The following is a 20,154-nucleotide window of genomic DNA, read 5'->3' as shown; positions in this document are numbered from 1 at the left end:
ACAAATGATTTAACAAGGTAAAACATTTTTAAGACATGAAAAACATGTTAAAAAGTCACTTGCTAAGAGGCTGTCTTCGGTCCTTTGTACAGGAGCGGGGTGAGTCCTTATCAAACTTGCCTCCTCCTGCTCTCCCGAATCAATCATCGTCCCGTCCTTAGGGGCCCAGAGGAGATGCCTCCCCTAGGTGCATCGCCCTAGGCGCCGCAGCGCTGTCAGGCCGTGGCCGCAGGGACCTTGGGTGTTGTGGGGGACCCTTCGCCTGGGGTCGAGGCCCCCTTCCTTCTGTACCACCCCAGGGCCTCTGTGGCTACCATGGCCACTGCCTGGGGGGTGGTGTCGACCTGTTTCGCTACCAGCAGGTTGCGGGAGGACCACAGTGCTGCCTTCAGACACGTGAGGGTGGGCCAGAGCTTGGTGAAGGCCTTTGATGGAATGGGCCTTCGGCCCACCCCATACAGCACGAGCTGGGGCGTTAGGTCCTCCCCTGCTGGCAGACACGAGGAGATCAGGGGGCCTACTTCCTTCCACAGGTCCCTAGCGGCTCTGCACTCCCAGAGCAAGTGCCTCACCGACTCTTCTTGGCCACAGCCTGGTCGGGGGCACGCGGATGTCCTCGCCATGCCCCGGGAGTGCATAACGGCCCTGACCGGGAGGATCTCGTGGGCGACCATCCAGGACAGGTCCCGGTGCTGATTCAGGAGAGCAGGATGGGCCACATTACGCCAAACCGTTGTGGGCTCGCCTATAGCAAGCCCGCGCACTGGACACACTGGTTCCCGGTCCTGCACAAGAGAGAGAAGAGAGCGATGTTTAGTTAAAACTGTGACTGCTTCTTTTTCCAATTTAAAATGTCTTAAAAACTTCTGGAGCTGGGCGTAGTGTGTGGGAAGCAGGAAAGAGACTGGGGCTCGCAGGTCGACTGGGATCAGCCTCAGAGTCCTGAGGTAAGATCCCAGCCAGAACCGTGCGAGGGCCTGAGTCTTATTGATGGCCAGGGAGGTGGCAAGAGTGAGGTGTAACGCTGTGTAGCGGCTGCCCAGGAACAAGTAGAGGTCAGGCAAGCCTTTCCCCCCCTTGGACCTGGGCCTCTTGACCACCTCCCTCCTCAGCCTCTCCCACTTGCTCCCCCACAAGAAGTAAAACAGCATCCGCTCCAGGGCTAAAAGAGTTCTCCTAGGGGGGATAAAAACAGAACTGATTAATAAAAGCACAGGTAAAATCACTGCTTTAATGATTAAAACCTTGCCCTCAAAAGTCAGCTGTCGTAGTCCCCAAAAACCCAGTCTCTGTCTTACTGTCCCCAGGGTCCCACTCCAATTTCCGCTCCCTCCTCCCTCCTGGTCAAACTTTACCCCCAGTACCCTTATGTCCGTCGTTTTAACCGTCAGTGGTAGTCTGGTCAAGTCTGGGTCTGCCCACGGTCCGAAAAATTGGGCCTCTGTCTTGTCTCTGTTCAGTCTCGCCCCAGAGGCTCGTCCGTACCAGTCAGTCCTGTCCAGGGTCCTGTCGACGGATAAAAGGTCGGTGCATAAAATGTTGACGTCGTCCATGTAAAATACGCACTTGGCGGTCATCCCCCCACTCCCCGGGATCCCCACCCCACTGATCCGTTGGTCCCTTCTCAAGACCTGTGCCAGTGGTTCAATACAGGCCACAAACAGAAGAGGAGATAACGGACAGCCCTGACGGACGCCGCAGTGTACTCCCACTGCCTTTGACAGATGCCCATTTACAAGGATTTTGCTGGTGATGTCGCCGTACAGCAGTCCCACCCAAGCTAAAAACCTGTCCGGGAAACCCATTTTTTGCAGTACCTTAAAGAGGTACTGGTGCGAGACCCGATCAAAGGCTTTTTCAAAATCTAAATTTAGGACTACAAGCCGCATATTTCTGTCTCTCGCATAACAGATGGCATCTCGGATCAGTATCAGGCTGTCCGTGATCTTCCTTCCGGGAATGGCACAGGTTTGATCCGGGTGGATCACCTCCCCTAAAACAGAAGACATTCTGAGTGTTAAAACCTTGGTAAAAAGTTTACAATCAAAATTTAAAAGGGTTATCGGTCTCCAGTTCTTTAGGTCTGTCCTGTCGTTTTTCTTATATAAAAGAGTCACGATCCCCACTCTAAAACTGTCAGGTAGTCTGTCAAGGTATTCAAAGTCAGTAAAAACAGTCAAAAGTTCGTCGGCTAAAACATCCCAAAAGGTCAGATAAAACTCCAAGGGGAGGCCATCCTCCCCCGGTGACTTACCCCTCTTAAAATGCTTCAGTCCTTGGTCAATTTCTGTCCTCGTCAAGTCTTTTGTCAGGTCGTCTGTGTTGGGTAAGGTCTTGTCAATGTATGTTAAAACGTCCCCCATTGTTTCCTCGCATACATCTTTTACCCCAAACAGTTCCCCATAAAAATCCTCGACTACTTTTTCCATTCCTTCTGTGTCTGTTTTTAAAACCCCATCTTTATCTTTTAACCCTGTCATTATCCTACCCTTACTAACTATCTTCTTAAAAAAGTACCTTGTGCACTTCTCCCCCTCTTCTAGTTCCCTTTCCTTGCTTCTTAAAATAACCCCTTTGCTTTTTTGTTCTGCTAAAAGTGCCATTTCCTTTTTAACTAGTTTAATTTCGTGGTTAAAATCAAAGCCCTGTTGGCCTAGATTAAAATACCTTTCCAGTCGCTTTTGCAGTCCCACCATGCATCTATCTTTTTCTTTACTTTTCTTCTTTCCTATTTCTCTAAAGAAAGTCCTCGTCCTACCCTTCACCATTTCCCACCATTGTGCTCGTGTGTCAAAGAAGTCCTGTAGCGTCTGCCACTGGCTGAACTGCTCCCTGTACTGACTAACTACTCTATCATCTTCTAAAAGGGAACAGTTCAATTTCCAGGGCCCTCTTCCCACAGTCACACCCGAAGTTAGTGAAAGGGTGCACGTCAGCATTACGTGATCTGAGAAAAAGGCAGGGGTTATTCTAGCATCAGTTGGGGGGCAGTCCCGGGTAAACAGATAGTCAATGCGAGAGGCTCTGGTGCCGTCACCACTGGTCCAGGTGAAGCCCTCCTCTCTTGGATGCAGGGTTTTAAAACAGTCGGTCAGTTTAAAATCCCTGCACAGCCCTTGCAATAAAACACTTGACCTATCTACCTTAAAATCCTCTCCCGCCCCTCTCCTGTCTGCTCTACTTAAAACACAATTAAAATCCCCACCCACGACTAGAGGATCCCTCCCTAGCAGGTGGGACTGCAAGTCTTCTAAAAGTGCGCACCGGTCATGTTTGTCATTAAAACCATACACATTTAGCATGTTAAAATCTCTCCCCATAAAAGTACAATTGGCTAAAAGAGCACGCCCACCTACCACCACCGTGCTCCCCCTCACCACCACCTGTGGGGTCTTGATTAAAATGGCAACACCGTCGTTTTTATTAAAATTTGAGCCACTCCAAATGGAGGGCCCATGCTGCCACTTGTCCTCCCATTTCCTATAAGAGGATAAAAAGGGTAGACCACACTCCTGTAATAAAAACACATCTGAATTAAACCTTTCTAAAAAGGATAAAACCGACTGTGCTCTTCTTTCTGTTTTTATGCTTCTCACATTTATGGTGGTGATGTTAAAAGCCATAAGAGGGGTGAGTAAAAACAGTGCTTAAAAGAAAAGGCATTTAAACAGTTAAAAGGGGGTTACTTGTCTAGTGCTTCCTCTCTCTCCCGCCGGGGTAACGGGGGATGGCAGGGAGAGGAGGTTAAAACAGGACTTAAAAAGGAGATTGTGTTGGGGGAGTTGGGAGGGAAGGTTCTGGGTTCTTCCTCCCCCTGGGAGCTCTCCCATTCCAATTTGCCCTTTTTTTCATCGCCTTGTTCGGGGTCGGAGAGCTCCTCAGCATTTCTTTTTCGTGGGGGGAGGTGTTCTTCCAGAATCTCCACTCCCTCTCCCGTATCTCCTGACGCTGTCTCCACAGCTTTCTCTGACACAGTCTCCATACTGTCTGACCCACTTGGGGAGTTCTCACTCAAGACCTCTCCGGGGCCGTCTTTCTCGGCCCTTTCTCCTTCAGGGGTCACATTAATCTGGGGCAGGGGGATTGGGGGGGAGGGGGTTTTGTCCTCTCCTCCCACTTTTTCCACCACTGCACCTTCCGCGCCCTCCACTACCACCGGCTCCACCACTACCTCCTCAACCACCACCGGCTCCACCACCACCTCCTCGGCAACTGCCGTTCCCTCCCCTTGGCGCTCAGAAGCCCGGTCCGCGGCCGCCGTCTCCCTCCTCTCGGCCCTGACCTTATTGGCCCAGGAGAAGGGGCAGCCGCGGATGAGGTGGGACCGCTCGCCACAGAGGTTGCACGACCTTCCGTTCGTGCACTCCTCGTAGCGGTGGCCCACCTCCCGGCACTTCATGCAGACGACCTTTTTACAGGCCTCTGCGAGATGGCCATGTTCACCACACTTACGGCACAGCTTAGGCTGGTCCTGGTAGTGAACATGGCCCCTATTCTCTCCGAGGACTGTGGTGGATGGGATGGCTTTCAACCCACCATAGCCCCCGGGGTCCTCCCTCTGCTGGACAGTAACCCTCCAGGCCCCTGTCCAGATCCCATCGGGATCCTTCACCTGGACCAAGGGCCCCTTCACATTGCAGTACCTGCCCAGCCATACTGCAACGTCCTCCGGCTGTACGGTTTCGTTATACATACGGATAATAACGGTTTTAATGCTATTATCCGTCAGCTTGGTCACCTCAAACATTGCTGTGAGGGACCCCTGGATGTTCAGGGAGTTCTGGAGTTGCCCCCAGAACTCCCGCAGGAAGCTGGCGTTGGCAAAGCTGACATCGAAGCCCTTCCCATAGGGAAGGGCTAAGATGCAGTTTACCTGCGCGGGGTGGAAACCGAGCTCTTTCTGGAGGAATTTTCTGGAGAAATCCAATCGGGATAACTCCATTATTTTCCCTCCCTTCTCCTTTAAAAGGAGGCGCACTGCATGGTGCCTCCTCATGCCAACCTGTGCTGCTGACATGATGGAGGCCCACTCCCTTTACAGCCCAACACCAGTGAAAAGGGGGGGGGGGGGGAAGGGGAAAAGGGGAGGGGAAAGGAAGGAAGGGGGGCGGGGGGAGGGAGAGGGTGTTGGGAAAAAGGGAAGGAGTGAAAGACAACCGAGGGAGCTGGCAGGCTCAGGTAGACTAAGCTAACAGGGCCTACCAGCACCACGGAACACACAACAAACTATCTGGCACAGCACCAAACTAATCTTATTGACAATGGGAAAGGACACTAGGAGGGGAATTTTTTGTTTTATATTTTCCACAGGGGGGAGGGCACAAAAGGGAAAGACAAAAATAAACCACACAAACAAACTAAAGGCTAGAATGCTAGCAGGCCACACCAGCAGGCCAGGCTAGGCCTACCAGCTGGCAGGCCCACCAGCCAAGAGGCCTCAAAACAAAAAACCAACAAGGCACACAAACCAAGAGGGAAGACAACCTAGGGGGTAAGACTAACAAAACAAATTAAATAAAGTAAAAGGGAAGTGAAGGGATGACAACAACAAAAGGACAAACTGACTAAACAACACCTACCAAACATGAGGGACAAGAAGGCTAGCAGGCCTCACCAGCCGGCCAGGCTAGGCTAACCAGGCAGCAGGCTAGCTAGCAAAATGTCCCCCAGTTGGCAACACAAACAACAAGAAACTGAACAAAAGGAAATTTGGGGGATAAACTAAGGGTACAAGGTGGATGGGAACAAAGAATAAACAGTCAAACAATGCCTGCCACGCCTAAGGGGCCAGGAGGCTTGCAGACCAGGCTAAGCTAAAGCTAGCAGGCCGACAAGCCAGAAAGCCACCCCAGCTAGCAGACAACACACAACTGAAGACAATGGGAGGAGCTAAGGAGGGGACTATAGGATACACGGGGGAGGAGAGATGCAAAACAGGACAAGCAGGGGAAAACACAAAATAAATGTAATAACTAAAGAAAAAGGACCAGAGGGCCTTTAAACTCACCCTACAGGTGCTGGTGCACCTGTAGTCCACCACCAAGACCACCACCTAACCCAGGACAAAGAATAAACAAAGGTGAGACAAAAAACAACAATAATGACAATAAATGATGATTTTAACAAAAATAAATAGCACAATTTTCCCGGGCGCCCTCCGGCCTGTGATCGCTTCTCTGATCAAGTGCAGCACTGGCAAGGTAACTACACTTGATCTGAGCCAAAAGGCCGAGAAGCGATAACCCACAAATTGACCCCTGCACCCGCCGGGCCCCCGGGGGTCTCGGCAGACCTCAGCGGTTTGGCAAAAGTTGTCTCCTCCCCACCCGACGTTTCCCTGGTGACAGGCGGGTGTTTTTTTTAACAAGTCGCTAATGCGTCTTTAAGTCACTAGCTCTTTAAGCCTAGTGCGACTATTTGTTCAAAGCCCGGAAAACACGTCAGTCGTCGTCGGGCTTGAACTCAATTGCCCGAGCGACTACTTTGAGTGGAAAAATACGCCGGTCGGTCGGTCGGTCGGTCGGTCGGTCGGTCAGCCGGCTTCAAGTCAAACGCCTGAGCAAAAAGTCTCGGCGTCATCTCTGTCAATTTCTCTTGAAACAAGATACCGGGCTCTGCCAGAAGCAAAGCCCTTCCAAAAATATGTTGAACTCGTAAGTGTTCCTCTCCACGGAAGTCTTTAGTAAAAGGCGAAAGGCTTGTGCGTAATGAAGAGAAACCAGAGTCGTATGGAAGTCAGAGGTCGGGGCCCGAGACACACACTGTGCACTCTAGGCCGGGTGCCCGCGGGTGGTTCCCGAACCCACTCTTCCAAGTTTGAGGGCTGTGGGTAAAAATTCAAAGACAGACAGACAGACAGACAGACAGACAGACAGACAGACAGACAGACAATCCTGGTGAAGTGATTGTATTTTTTGGGGGGGGGGCAAAAACAGAGACAGACAGACAGACAGACAGACAGACAGACAGACAGACAGACAGACAGACAATCCTGGTGAAGTGATTGTATTTTTTGGGGGGGTCAAAAACAGAGACAGACAGACAGACAGACAGACAGACAGACAGACAGACAGACAGACAGACAATCCTGGTGAAGTGATTGTATTTTTTGGGGGGGTCAAAAAAAGAGACAGACAGACAGACAGACAGACAGACAGACAGACAGACAGACAGACAGACAATCCTGGTGAAGTGATTGTAATTTTTTGGGGGGGGTCAAAAACAGACAGACACACACACACACACAGAGACACACACACAGAGACACACACACACACACACACACACACAGAGACACACACACACACACACACACACACACAGAGACACACACACACACACACACACACACAATCCTGGCCAATGTTTTTTTTTTTTTTTTTTTTTTTTTTTTTTTTTTAAGTAAAATGGCGGGAAAACGGGGGACCCCATGAAGGGGGCTTCGCCCTTGTTTCAGTTTGGATGATTCTTCTTTTTTCATTCCTTCTCTTCTTCTGCTAGCTGTTTTACATAGCTTTGCGTATTTCTTTTTCCTTGACAATGAGAGAAAAGTGTTGCACCGTTCCCGGAGGTACTGCAATACCGGGTCGATGCGTGGAGCGGACGGAGCAAGCCCCATTTCCGACTCCCTGTTCGAAAAATCCATTTAATATGTAGTCCCCCGATGGGGGACGTATCAGATATTAAACTGATAAGAACAGATTTTTTTTTTTTTTTGGAAAAGTTTTTATTATCACAATTCCTTTAAGGACAGCTCACATATGTTTGTACATCATTATATACACATAAAAACGGCATGAACGCATAAAACACAGCATTTGAAGATTTCATTTAAATTTGTAAAAAAGTACATGTTGTTAAAACCAATAAAAACAACCATGATTAAAAGTACTTTTCATTGTGGAAAACATCAAATCTGTAAAAGCCATTTAAAATGTGTACAAATGATTTAACAAGGTAAAACATTTTTAAGACATGAAAAACATGTTAAAAAGTCACTTGCTAAGAGGCTGTCTTCGGTCCTTTGTACAGGAGCGGGGTGAGTCCTTATCAAACTTGCCTCCTCCTGCTCTCCCGAATCAATCATCGTCCCGTCCTTAGGGGCCCAGAGGAGATGCCTCCCCTAGGTGCATCGCCCTAGGCGCCGCAGCGCTGTCAGGCCGTGGCCGCAGGGACCTTGGGTGTTGTGGGGGACCCTTCGCCTGGGGTCGAGGCCCCCTTCCTTCTGTACCACCCCAGGGCCTCTGTGGCTACCATGGCCACTGCCTGGGGGGTGGTGTCGACCTGTTTCGCTACCAGCAGGTTGCGGGAGGACCACAGTGCTGCCTTCAGACACGTGAGGGTGGGCCAGAGCTTGGTGAAGGCCTTTGATGGAATGGGCCTTCGGCCCACCCCATACAGCACGAGCTGGGGCGTTAGGTCCTCCCCTGCTGGCAGACACGAGGAGATCAGGGGGCCTACTTCCTTCCACAGGTCCCTAGCGGCTCTGCACTCCCAGAGCAAGTGCCTCACCGACTCTTCTTGGCCACAGCCTGGTCGGGGGCACGCGGATGTCCTCGCCATGCCCCGGGAGTGCATAACGGCCCTGACCGGGAGGATCTCGTGGGCGACCATCCAGGACAGGTCCCGGTGCTGATTCAGGAGAGCAGGATGGGCCACATTACGCCAAACCGTTGTGGGCTCGCCTATAGCAAGCCCGCGCACTGGACACACTGGTTCCCGGTCCTGCACAAGAGAGAGAAGAGAGCGATGTTTAGTTAAAACTGTGACTGCTTCTTTTTCCAATTTAAAATGTCTTAAAAACTTCTGGAGCTGGGCGTAGTGTGTGGGAAGCAGGAAAGAGACTGGGGCTCGCAGGTCGACTGGGATCAGCCTCAGAGTCCTGAGGTAAGATCCCAGCCAGAACCGTGCGAGGGCCTGAGTCTTATTGATGGCCAGGGAGGTGGCAAGAGTGAGGTGTAACGCTGTGTAGCGGCTGCCCAGGAACAAGTAGAGGTCAGGCAAGCCTTTCCCCCCCTTGGACCTGGGCCTCTTGACCACCTCCCTCCTCAGCCTCTCCCACTTGCTCCCCCACAAGAAGTAAAACAGCATCCGCTCCAGGGCTAAAAGAGTTCTCCTAGGGGGGATAAAAACAGAACTGATTAATAAAAGCACAGGTAAAATCACTGCTTTAATGATTAAAACCTTGCCCTCAAAAGTCAGCTGTCGTAGTCCCCAAAAACCCAGTCTCTGTCTTACTGTCCCCAGGGTCCCACTCCAATTTCCGCTCCCTCCTCCCTCCTGGTCAAACTTTACCCCCAGTACCCTTATGTCCGTCGTTTTAACCGTCAGTGGTAGTCTGGTCAAGTCTGGGTCTGCCCACGGTCCGAAAAATTGGGCCTCTGTCTTGTCTCTGTTCAGTCTCGCCCCAGAGGCTCGTCCGTACCAGTCAGTCCTGTCCAGGGTCCTGTCGACGGATAAAAGGTCGGTGCATAAAATGTTGACGTCGTCCATGTAAAATACGCACTTGGCGGTCATCCCCCCACTCCCCGGGATCCCCACCCCACTGATCCGTTGGTCCCTTCTCAAGACCTGTGCCAGTGGTTCAATACAGGCCACAAACAGAAGAGGAGATAACGGACAGCCCTGACGGACGCCGCAGTGTACTCCCACTGCCTTTGACAGATGCCCATTTACAAGGATTTTGCTGGTGATGTCGCCGTACAGCAGTCCCACCCAAGCTAAAAACCTGTCCGGGAAACCCATTTTTTGCAGTACCTTAAAGAGGTACTGGTGCGAGACCCGATCAAAGGCTTTTTCAAAATCTAAATTTAGGACTACAAGCCGCATATTTCTGTCTCTCGCATAACAGATGGCATCTCGGATCAGTATCAGGCTGTCCGTGATCTTCCTTCCGGGAATGGCACAGGTTTGATCCGGGTGGATCACCTCCCCTAAAACAGAAGACATTCTGAGTGTTAAAACCTTGGTAAAAAGTTTACAATCAAAATTTAAAAGGGTTATCGGTCTCCAGTTCTTTAGGTCTGTCCTGTCGTTTTTCTTATATAAAAGAGTCACGATCCCCACTCTAAAACTGTCAGGTAGTCTGTCAAGGTATTCAAAGTCAGTAAAAACAGTCAAAAGTTCGTCGGCTAAAACATCCCAAAAGGTCAGATAAAACTCCAAGGGGAGGCCATCCTCCCCCGGTGACTTACCCCTCTTAAAATGCTTCAGTCCTTGGTCAATTTCTGTCCTCGTCAAGTCTTTTGTCAGGTCGTCTGTGTTGGGTAAGGTCTTGTCAATGTATGTTAAAACGTCCCCCATTGTTTCCTCGCATACATCTTTTACCCCAAACAGTTCCCCATAAAAATCCTCGACTACTTTTTCCATTCCTTCTGTGTCTGTTTTTAAAACCCCATCTTTATCTTTTAACCCTGTCATTATCCTACCCTTACTAACTATCTTCTTAAAAAAGTACCTTGTGCACTTCTCCCCCTCTTCTAGTTCCCTTTCCTTGCTTCTTAAAATAACCCCTTTGCTTTTTTGTTCTGCTAAAAGTGCCATTTCCTTTTTAACTAGTTTAATTTCGTGGTTAAAATCAAAGCCCTGTTGGCCTAGATTAAAATACCTTTCCAGTCGCTTTTGCAGTCCCACCATGCATCTATCTTTTTCTTTACTTTTCTTCTTTCCTATTTCTCTAAAGAAAGTCCTCGTCCTACCCTTCACCATTTCCCACCATTGTGCTCGTGTGTCAAAGAAGTCCTGTAGCGTCTGCCACTGGCTGAACTGCTCCCTGTACTGACTAACTACTCTATCATCTTCTAAAAGGGAACAGTTCAATTTCCAGGGCCCTCTTCCCACAGTCACACCCGAAGTTAGTGAAAGGGTGCACGTCAGCATTACGTGATCTGAGAAAAAGGCAGGGGTTATTCTAGCATCAGTTGGGGGGCAGTCCCGGGTAAACAGATAGTCAATGCGAGAGGCTCTGGTGCCGTCACCACTGGTCCAGGTGAAGCCCTCCTCTCTTGGATGCAGGGTTTTAAAACAGTCGGTCAGTTTAAAATCCCTGCACAGCCCTTGCAATAAAACACTTGACCTATCTACCTTAAAATCCTCTCCCGCCCCTCTCCTGTCTGCTCTACTTAAAACACAATTAAAATCCCCACCCACGACTAGAGGATCCCTCCCTAGCAGGTGGGACTGCAAGTCTTCTAAAAGTGCGCACCGGTCATGTTTGTCATTAAAACCATACACATTTAGCATGTTAAAATCTCTCCCCATAAAAGTACAATTGGCTAAAAGAGCACGCCCACCTACCACCACCGTGCTCCCCCTCACCACCACCTGTGGGGTCTTGATTAAAATGGCAACACCGTCGTTTTTATTAAAATTTGAGCCACTCCAAATGGAGGGCCCATGCTGCCACTTGTCCTCCCATTTCCTATAAGAGGATAAAAAGGGTAGACCACACTCCTGTAATAAAAACACATCTGAATTAAACCTTTCTAAAAAGGATAAAACCGACTGTGCTCTTCTTTCTGTTTTTATGCTTCTCACATTTATGGTGGTGATGTTAAAAGCCATAAGAGGGGTGAGTAAAAACAGTGCTTAAAAGAAAAGGCATTTAAACAGTTAAAAGGGGGTTACTTGTCTAGTGCTTCCTCTCTCTCCCGCCGGGGTAACGGGGGATGGCAGGGAGAGGAGGTTAAAACAGGACTTAAAAAGGAGATTGTGTTGGGGGAGTTGGGAGGGAAGGTTCTGGGTTCTTCCTCCCCCTGGGAGCTCTCCCATTCCAATTTGCCCTTTTTTTCATCGCCTTGTTCGGGGTCGGAGAGCTCCTCAGCATTTCTTTTTCGTGGGGGGAGGTGTTCTTCCAGAATCTCCACTCCCTCTCCCGTATCTCCTGACGCTGTCTCCACAGCTTTCTCTGACACAGTCTCCATACTGTCTGACCCACTTGGGGAGTTCTCACTCAAGACCTCTCCGGGGCCGTCTTTCTCGGCCCTTTCTCCTTCAGGGGTCACATTAATCTGGGGCAGGGGGATTGGGGGGGAGGGGGTTTTGTCCTCTCCTCCCACTTTTTCCACCACTGCACCTTCCGCGCCCTCCACTACCACCGGCTCCACCACTACCTCCTCAACCACCACCGGCTCCACCACCACCTCCTCGGCAACTGCCGTTCCCTCCCCTTGGCGCTCAGAAGCCCGGTCCGCGGCCGCCGTCTCCCTCCTCTCGGCCCTGACCTTATTGGCCCAGGAGAAGGGGCAGCCGCGGATGAGGTGGGACCGCTCGCCACAGAGGTTGCACGACCTTCCGTTCGTGCACTCCTCGTAGCGGTGGCCCACCTCCCGGCACTTCATGCAGACGACCTTTTTACAGGCCTCTGCGAGATGGCCATGTTCACCACACTTACGGCACAGCTTAGGCTGGTCCTGGTAGTGAACATGGCCCCTATTCTCTCCGAGGACTGTGGTGGATGGGATGGCTTTCAACCCACCATAGCCCCCGGGGTCCTCCCTCTGCTGGACAGTAACCCTCCAGGCCCCTGTCCAGATCCCATCGGGATCCTTCACCTGGACCAAGGGCCCCTTCACATTGCAGTACCTGCCCAGCCATACTGCAACGTCCTCCGGCTGTACGGTTTCGTTATACATACGGATAATAACGGTTTTAATGCTATTATCCGTCAGCTTGGTCACCTCAAACATTGCTGTGAGGGACCCCTGGATGTTCAGGGAGTTCTGGAGTTGCCCCCAGAACTCCCGCAGGAAGCTGGCGTTGGCAAAGCTGACATCGAAGCCCTTCCCATAGGGAAGGGCTAAGATGCAGTTTACCTGCGCGGGGTGGAAACCGAGCTCTTTCTGGAGGAATTTTCTGGAGAAATCCAATCGGGATAACTCCATTATTTTCCCTCCCTTCTCCTTTAAAAGGAGGCGCACTGCATGGTGCCTCCTCATGCCAACCTGTGCTGCTGACATGATGGAGGCCCACTCCCTTTACAGCCCAACACCAGTGAAAAGGGGGGGGGGGGGGAAGGGGAAAAGGGGAGGGGAAAGGAAGGAAGGGGGGCGGGGGGAGGGAGAGGGTGTTGGGAAAAAGGGAAGGAGTGAAAGACAACCGAGGGAGCTGGCAGGCTCAGGTAGACTAAGCTAACAGGGCCTACCAGCACCACGGAACACACAACAAACTATCTGGCACAGCACCAAACTAATCTTATTGACAATGGGAAAGGACACTAGGAGGGGAATTTTTTGTTTTATATTTTCCACAGGGGGGAGGGCACAAAAGGGAAAGACAAAAATAAACCACACAAACAAACTAAAGGCTAGAATGCTAGCAGGCCACACCAGCAGGCCAGGCTAGGCCTACCAGCTGGCAGGCCCACCAGCCAAGAGGCCTCAAAACAAAAAACCAACAAGGCACACAAACCAAGAGGGAAGACAACCTAGGGGGTAAGACTAACAAAACAAATTAAATAAAGTAAAAGGGAAGTGAAGGGATGACAACAACAAAAGGACAAACTGACTAAACAACACCTACCAAACATGAGGGACAAGAAGGCTAGCAGGCCTCACCAGCCGGCCAGGCTAGGCTAACCAGGCAGCAGGCTAGCTAGCAAAATGTCCCCCAGTTGGCAACACAAACAACAAGAAACTGAACAAAAGGAAATTTGGGGGATAAACTAAGGGTACAAGGTGGATGGGAACAAAGAATAAACAGTCAAACAATGCCTGCCACGCCTAAGGGGCCAGGAGGCTTGCAGACCAGGCTAAGCTAAAGCTAGCAGGCCGACAAGCCAGAAAGCCACCCCAGCTAGCAGACAACACACAACTGAAGACAATGGGAGGAGCTAAGGAGGGGACTATAGGATACACGGGGGAGGAGAGATGCAAAACAGGACAAGCAGGGGAAAACACAAAATAAATGTAATAACTAAAGAAAAAGGACCAGAGGGCCTTTAAACTCACCCTACAGGTGCTGGTGCACCTGTAGTCCACCACCAAGACCACCACCTAACCCAGGACAAAGAATAAACAAAGGTGAGACAAAAAACAACAATAATGACAATAAATGATGATTTTAACAAAAATAAATAGCACAATTTTCCCGGGCGCCCTCCGGCCTGTGATCGCTTCTCTGATCAAGTGCAGCACTGGCAAGGTAACTACACTTGATCTGAGCCAAAAGGCCGAGAAGCGATAACCCACAAATTGACCCCTGCACCCGCCGGGCCCCCGGGGGTCTCGGCAGACCTCAGCGGTTTGGCAAAAGTTGTCTCCTCCCCACCCGACGTTTCCCTGGTGACAGGCGGGTGTTTTTTTTAACAAGTCGCTAATGCGTCTTTAAGTCACTAGCTCTTTAAGCCTAGTGCGACTATTTGTTCAAAGCCCGGAAAACACGTCAGTCGTCGTCGGGCTTGAACTCAATTGCCCGAGCGACTACTTTGAGTGGAAAAATACGCCGGTCGGTCGGTCGGTCGGTCGGTCGGTCGGTCAGCCGGCTTCAAGTCAAACGCCTGAGCAAAAAGTCTCGGCGTCATCTCTGTCAATTTCTCTTGAAACAAGATACCGGGCTCTGCCAGAAGCAAAGCCCTTCCAAAAATATGTTGAACTCGTAAGTGTTCCTCTCCACGGAAGTCTTTAGTAAAGGCGAAAGGCTTGTGCGTAATGAAGAGAAACCAGAGTCGTATGGAAGTCAGAGGTCGGGGCCCGAGACACACACTGTGCACTCTAGGCCGGGTGCCCGCGGGTGGTTCCCGAACCCACTCTTCCAAGTTTGAGGGCTGTGGGTAAAAATTCAAAGACAGACAGACAGACAGACAGACAGACAGACAGACAGACAGACAGACAGACAGACAATCCTGGTGAAGTGATTGTATTTTTTGGGGGGGGGTCAAAAACAGAGACAGACAGACAGACAGACAGACAGACAGACAGACAGACAGACAGACAGACAATCCTGGTGAAGTGATTGTATTTTTTGGGGGGGTCAAAAACAGAGACAGACAGACAGACAGACAGACAGACAGACAGACAGACAGACAGACAGACAATCCTGGTGAAGTGATTGTATTTTTTGGGGGGGTCAAAAACAGAGACAGACAGACAGACAGACAGACAGACAGACAGACAGACAGACAGACAGACAATCCTGGTGAAGTGATTGTAATTTTTTGGGGGGGGTCAAAAACAGACAGACACACACACACACACAGAGACACACACACAGAGACACACACACACACACACACACACACAGAGACACACACACACACACACACACACACACAGAGACACACACACACACACACACACACACAATCCTGGCCAATGTTTTTTTTTTTTTTTTTTTTTTTTTTTTTTTTTTTTTAAGTAAAATGGCGGGAAAACGGGGGACCCCATGAAGGGGGCTTCGCCCTTGTTTCAGTTTGGATGATTCTTCTTTTTTCATTCCTTCTCTTCTTCTGCTAGCTGTTTTACATAGCTTTGCGTATTTCTTTTTCCTTGACAATGAGAGAAAAGTGTTGCACCGTTCCCGGAGGTACTGCAATACCGGGTCGATGCGTGGAGCGGACGGAGCAAGCCCCATTTCCGACTCCCTGTTCGAAAAATCCATTTAATATGTAGTCCCCCGATGGGGGACGTATCAGATATTAAACTGATAAGAACAGATTTTTTTTTCTTTTGGAAAAGTTTTTATTATCACAATTCCTTTAAGGACAGCTCACATATGTTTGTACATCATTATATACACATAAAAACGGCATGAACGCATAAAACACAGCATTTGAAGATTTCATTTAAATTTGTAAAAAAGTACATGTTGTTAAAACCAATAAAAACAACCATGATTAAAAGTACTTTTCATTGTGGAAAACATCAAATCTGTAAAAGCCATTTAAAATGTGTACAAATGATTTAACAAGGTAAAACATTTTTAAGACATGAAAAACATGTTAAAAAGTCACTTGCTAAGAGGCTGTCTTCGGTCCTTTGTACAGGAGCGGGGTGAGTCCTTATCAAACTTGCCTCCTCCTGCTCTCCCGAATCAATCATCGTCCCGTCCTTAGGGGCCCAGAGGAGATGCCTCCCCTAGGTGCATCGCCCTAGGCGCCGCAGCGCTGTCAGGCCGTGGCCGCAGGGACCTTGGGTGTTGTGGGGGACCCTTCGCCTGGGGTCGAGGCCCCCTTCCTTCTGTACCACCCCAGGGCCTCTGTGGCTACCATGGCCACTGCCTGGGGGGTGGTGTCGACCTGTTTCGCTACCAGCAGGTTGCGGGAGGACCACAGTGCTGCCTTCAGACACGTGAGGGTGGGCCAGAGCTTGGTGAAGGCCTTTGATGGAATGGGCCTTCGGCCCACCCCATACAGCACGAGCTGGGGCGTTAGGTCCTCCCCTGCTGGCAGACACGAGGAGATCAGGGGGCCTACTTCCTTCCACAGGTCCCTAGCGGCTCTGCACTCCCAGAGCAAGTGCCTCACCGACTCTTCTTGGCCACAGCCTGGTCGGGGGCACGCGGATGTCCTCGCCATGCCCCGGGAGTGCATAACGGCCCTGACCGGGAGGATCTCGTGGGCGACCATCCAGGACAGGTCCCGGTGCTGATTCAGGAGAGCAGGATGGGCCACATTACGCCAAACCGTTGTGGGCTCGCCTATAGCAAGCCCGCGCACTGGACACACTGGTTCCCGGTCCTGCACAAGAGAGAGAAGAGAGCGATGTTTAGTTAAAACTGTGACTGCTTCTTTTTCCAATTTAAAATGTCTTAAAAACTTCTGGAGCTGGGCGTAGTGTGTGGGAAGCAGGAAAGAGACTGGGGCTCGCAGGTCGACTGGGATCAGCCTCAGAGTCCTGAGGTAAGATCCCAGCCAGAACCGTGCGAGGGCCTGAGTCTTATTGGTGGCCAGGGAGGTGGCAAGAGTGAGGTGTAACGCTGTGTAGCGGCTGCCCAGGAACAAGTAGAGGTCAGGCAAGCCTTTCCCCCCCTTGGACCTGGGCCTCTTGACCACCTCCCTCCTCAGCCTCTCCCACTTGCTCCCCCACAAGAAGTAAAACAGCATCCGCTCCAGGGCTAAAAGAGTTCTCCTAGGGGGGATAAAAACAGAACTGATTAATAAAAGCACAGGTAAAATCACTGCTTTAATGATTAAAACCTTGCCCTCAAAAGTCAGCTGTCGTAGTCCCCAAAAACCCAGTCTCTGTCTTACTGTCCCCAGGGTCCCACTCCAATTTCCGCTCCCTCCTCCCTCCTGGTCAAACTTTACCCCCAGTACCCTTATGTCCGTCGTTTTAACCGTCAGTGGTAGTCTGGTCAAGTCTGGGTCTGCCCACGGTCCGAAAAATTGGGCCTCTGTCTTGTCTCTGTTCAGTCTCGCCCCAGAGGCTCGTCCGTACCAGTCAGTCCTGTCCAGGGTCCTGTCGACGGATAAAAGGTCGGTGCATAAAATGTTGACGTCGTCCATGTAAAATACGCACTTGGCGGTCATCCCCCCACTCCCCGGGATCCCCACCCCACTGATCCGTTGGTCCCTTCTCAAGACCTGTGCCAGTGGTTCAATACAGGCCACAAACAGAAGAGGAGATAACGGACAGCCCTGACGGACGCCGCAGTGTACTCCCACTGCCTTTGACAGATGCCCATTTACAAGGATTTTGCTGGTGATGTCGCCGTACAGCAGTCCCACCCAAGCTAAAAACCTGTCCGGGAAACCCATTTTTTGCAGTACCTTAAAGAGGTACTGGTGCGAGACCCGATCAAAGGCTTTTTCAAAATCTAAATTTAGGACTACAAGCCGCATATTTCTGTCTCTCGCATAACAGATGGCATCTCGGATCAGTATCAGGCTGTCCGTGATCTTCCTTCCGGGAATGGCACAGGTTTGATCCGGGTGGATCACCTCCCCTAAAACAGAAGACATTCTGAGTGTTAAAACCTTGGTAAAAAGTTTACAATCAAAATTTAAAAGGGTTATCGGTCTCCAGTTCTTTAGGTCTGTCCTGTCGTTTTTCTTATATAAAAGAGTCACGATCCCCACTCTAAAACTGTCAGGTAGTCTGTCAAGGTATTCAAAGTCAGTAAAAACAGTCAAAAGTTCGTCGGCTAAAACATCCCAAAAGGTCAGATAAAACTCCAAGGGGAGGCCATCCTCCCCCGGTGACTTACCCCTCTTAAAATGCTTCAGTCCTTGGTCAATTTCTGTCCTCGTCAAGTCTTTTGTCAGGTCGTCTGTGTTGGGTAAGGTCTTGTCAATGTATGTTAAAACGTCCCCCATTGTTTCCTCGCATACATCTTTTACCCCAAACAGTTCCCCATAAAAATCCTCGACTACTTTTTCCATTCCTTCTGTGTCTGTTTTTAAAACCCCATCTTTATCTTTTAACCCTGTCATTATCCTACCCTTACTAACTATCTTCTTAAAAAAGTACCTTGTGCACTTCTCCCCCTCTTCTAGTTCCCTTTCCTTGCTTCTTAAAATAACCCCTTTGCTTTTTTGTTCTGCTAAAAGTGCCATTTCCTTTTTAACTAGTTTAATTTCGTGGTTAAAATCAAAGCCCTGTTGGCCTAGATTAAAATACCTTTCCAGTCGCTTTTGCAGTCCCACCATGCATCTATCTTTTTCTTTACTTTTCTTCTTTCCTATTTCTCTAAAGAAAGTCCTCGTCCTACCCTTCACCATTTCCCACCATTGTGCTCGTGTGTCAAAGAAGTCCTGTAGCGTCTGCCACTGGCTGAACTGCTCCCTGTACTGACTAACTACTCTATCATCTTCTAAAAGGGAACAGTTCAATTTCCAGGGCCCTCTTCCCACAGTCACACCCGAAGTTAGTGAAAGGGTGCACGTCAGCATTACGTGATCTGAGAAAAAGGCAGGGGTTATTCTAGCATCAGTGGGGGGCAGTCCCGGGTAAACAGATAGTCAATGCGAGAGGCTCTGGTGCCGTCACCACTGGTCCAGGTGAAGCCCTCCTCTCTTGGATGCAGGGTTTTAAAACAGTCGGTCAGTTTAAAATCCCTGCACAGCCCTTGCAATAAAACACTTGACCTATCTACCTTAAAATCCTCTCCCGCCCCTCTCCTGTCTGCTCTACTTAAAACACAATTAAAATCCCCACCCACGACTAGAGGATCCCTCCCTAGCAGGTGGGACTGCAAGTCTTCTAAAAGTGCGCACCGGTCATGTTTGTCATTAAAACCATACACATTTAGCATGTTAAAATCTCTCCCCATAAAAGTACAATTGGCTAAAAGAGCACGCCCACCTACCACCACCGTGCTCCCCCTCACCACCACCTGTGGGGTCTTGATTAAAATGGCAACACCGTCGTTTTTATTAAAATTTGAGCCACTCCAAATGGAGGGCCCATGCTGCCACTTGTCCTCCCATTTCCTATAAGAGGATAAAAAGGGTAGACCACACTCCTGTAATAAAAACACATCTGAATTAAACCTTTCTAAAAAGGATAAAACCGACCTGTGCTCTTCTTTCTGTTTTTATGCTTCTCACATTTATGGTGGTGATGTTAAAAGCCATAAGAGGGGTGAGTAAAAACAGTGCTTAAAAGAAAAGGCATTTAAACAGTTAAAAGGGGGTTACTTGTCTAGTGCTTCCTCTCTCTCCCGCCGGGGTAACGGGGGATGGCAGGGAGAGGAGGTTAAAACAGGACTTAAAAAGGAGATTGTGTTGGGGGAGTTGGGAGGGAAGGTTCTGGGTTCTTCCTCCCCCTGGGAGCTCTCCCATTCCAATTTGCCCTTTTTTTCATCGCCTTGTTCGGGGTCGGAGAGCTCCTCAGCATTTCTTTTTCGTGGGGGGAGGTGTTCTTCCAGAATCTCCACTCCCTCTCCCGTATCTCCTGACGCTGTCTCCACAGCTTTCTCTGACACAGTCTCCATACTGTCTGACCCACTTGGGGAGTTCTCACTCAAGACCTCTCCGGGGCCGTCTTTCTCGGCCCTTTCTCCTTCAGGGGTCACATTAATCTGGGGCAGGGGGATTGGGGGGGAGGGGGTTTTGTCCTCTCCTCCCACTTTTTCCACCACTGCACCTTCCGCGCCCTCCACTACCACCGGCTCCACCACTACCTCCTCAACCACCACCGGCTCCACCACCACCACCTCGGCCACTGCCGTTCCCTCCCCTTGGCGCTCAGAAGCCCGGTCCGCGGCCGCCGTCTCCCT

The 20,154-nt window shown here is 50.1% G+C and overlaps 2 non-coding genes and 2 pseudogenes across 2 annotated transcripts; all 4 read right to left on the bottom strand.

Moving 5' to 3' along the window:
• Positions 1 to 6,610: 6,610 nt before the first annotated feature.
• Positions 6,611 to 6,727, bottom strand: LOC115189031 (U5 spliceosomal RNA). The gene has a single exon (XR_003876662.1). It is a non-coding gene; the product is annotated as a U5 spliceosomal RNA (small nuclear RNA).
• Positions 6,728 to 7,548: 821 nt separating this feature from the next.
• Positions 7,549 to 7,727, bottom strand: LOC115189025 (uncharacterized; annotated as a pseudogene).
• A 6,822-nt stretch (positions 7,728 to 14,549) lies between these two features.
• LOC115189043 (U5 spliceosomal RNA) lies at positions 14,550 to 14,665 on the bottom strand. The gene has a single exon (XR_003876674.1). It is a non-coding gene; the product is annotated as a U5 spliceosomal RNA (small nuclear RNA).
• An 832-nt stretch (positions 14,666 to 15,497) lies between these two features.
• On the bottom strand, positions 15,498 to 15,675 carry LOC115189029 (uncharacterized; annotated as a pseudogene).
• Between the last annotated feature and the right edge of the window lie 4,479 nt (positions 15,676 to 20,154).

Source organism: Salmo trutta, unplaced genomic scaffold (genome assembly GCF_901001165.1).
Source record: "Salmo trutta unplaced genomic scaffold, fSalTru1.1, whole genome shotgun sequence".
NCBI classification, from domain to species: Eukaryota; Metazoa; Chordata; class Actinopteri; order Salmoniformes; family Salmonidae; genus Salmo; species Salmo trutta.
Note: the sequence above shows the minus strand (reverse complement) of the source record. Positions and strands in the feature narration are given on the sequence as shown.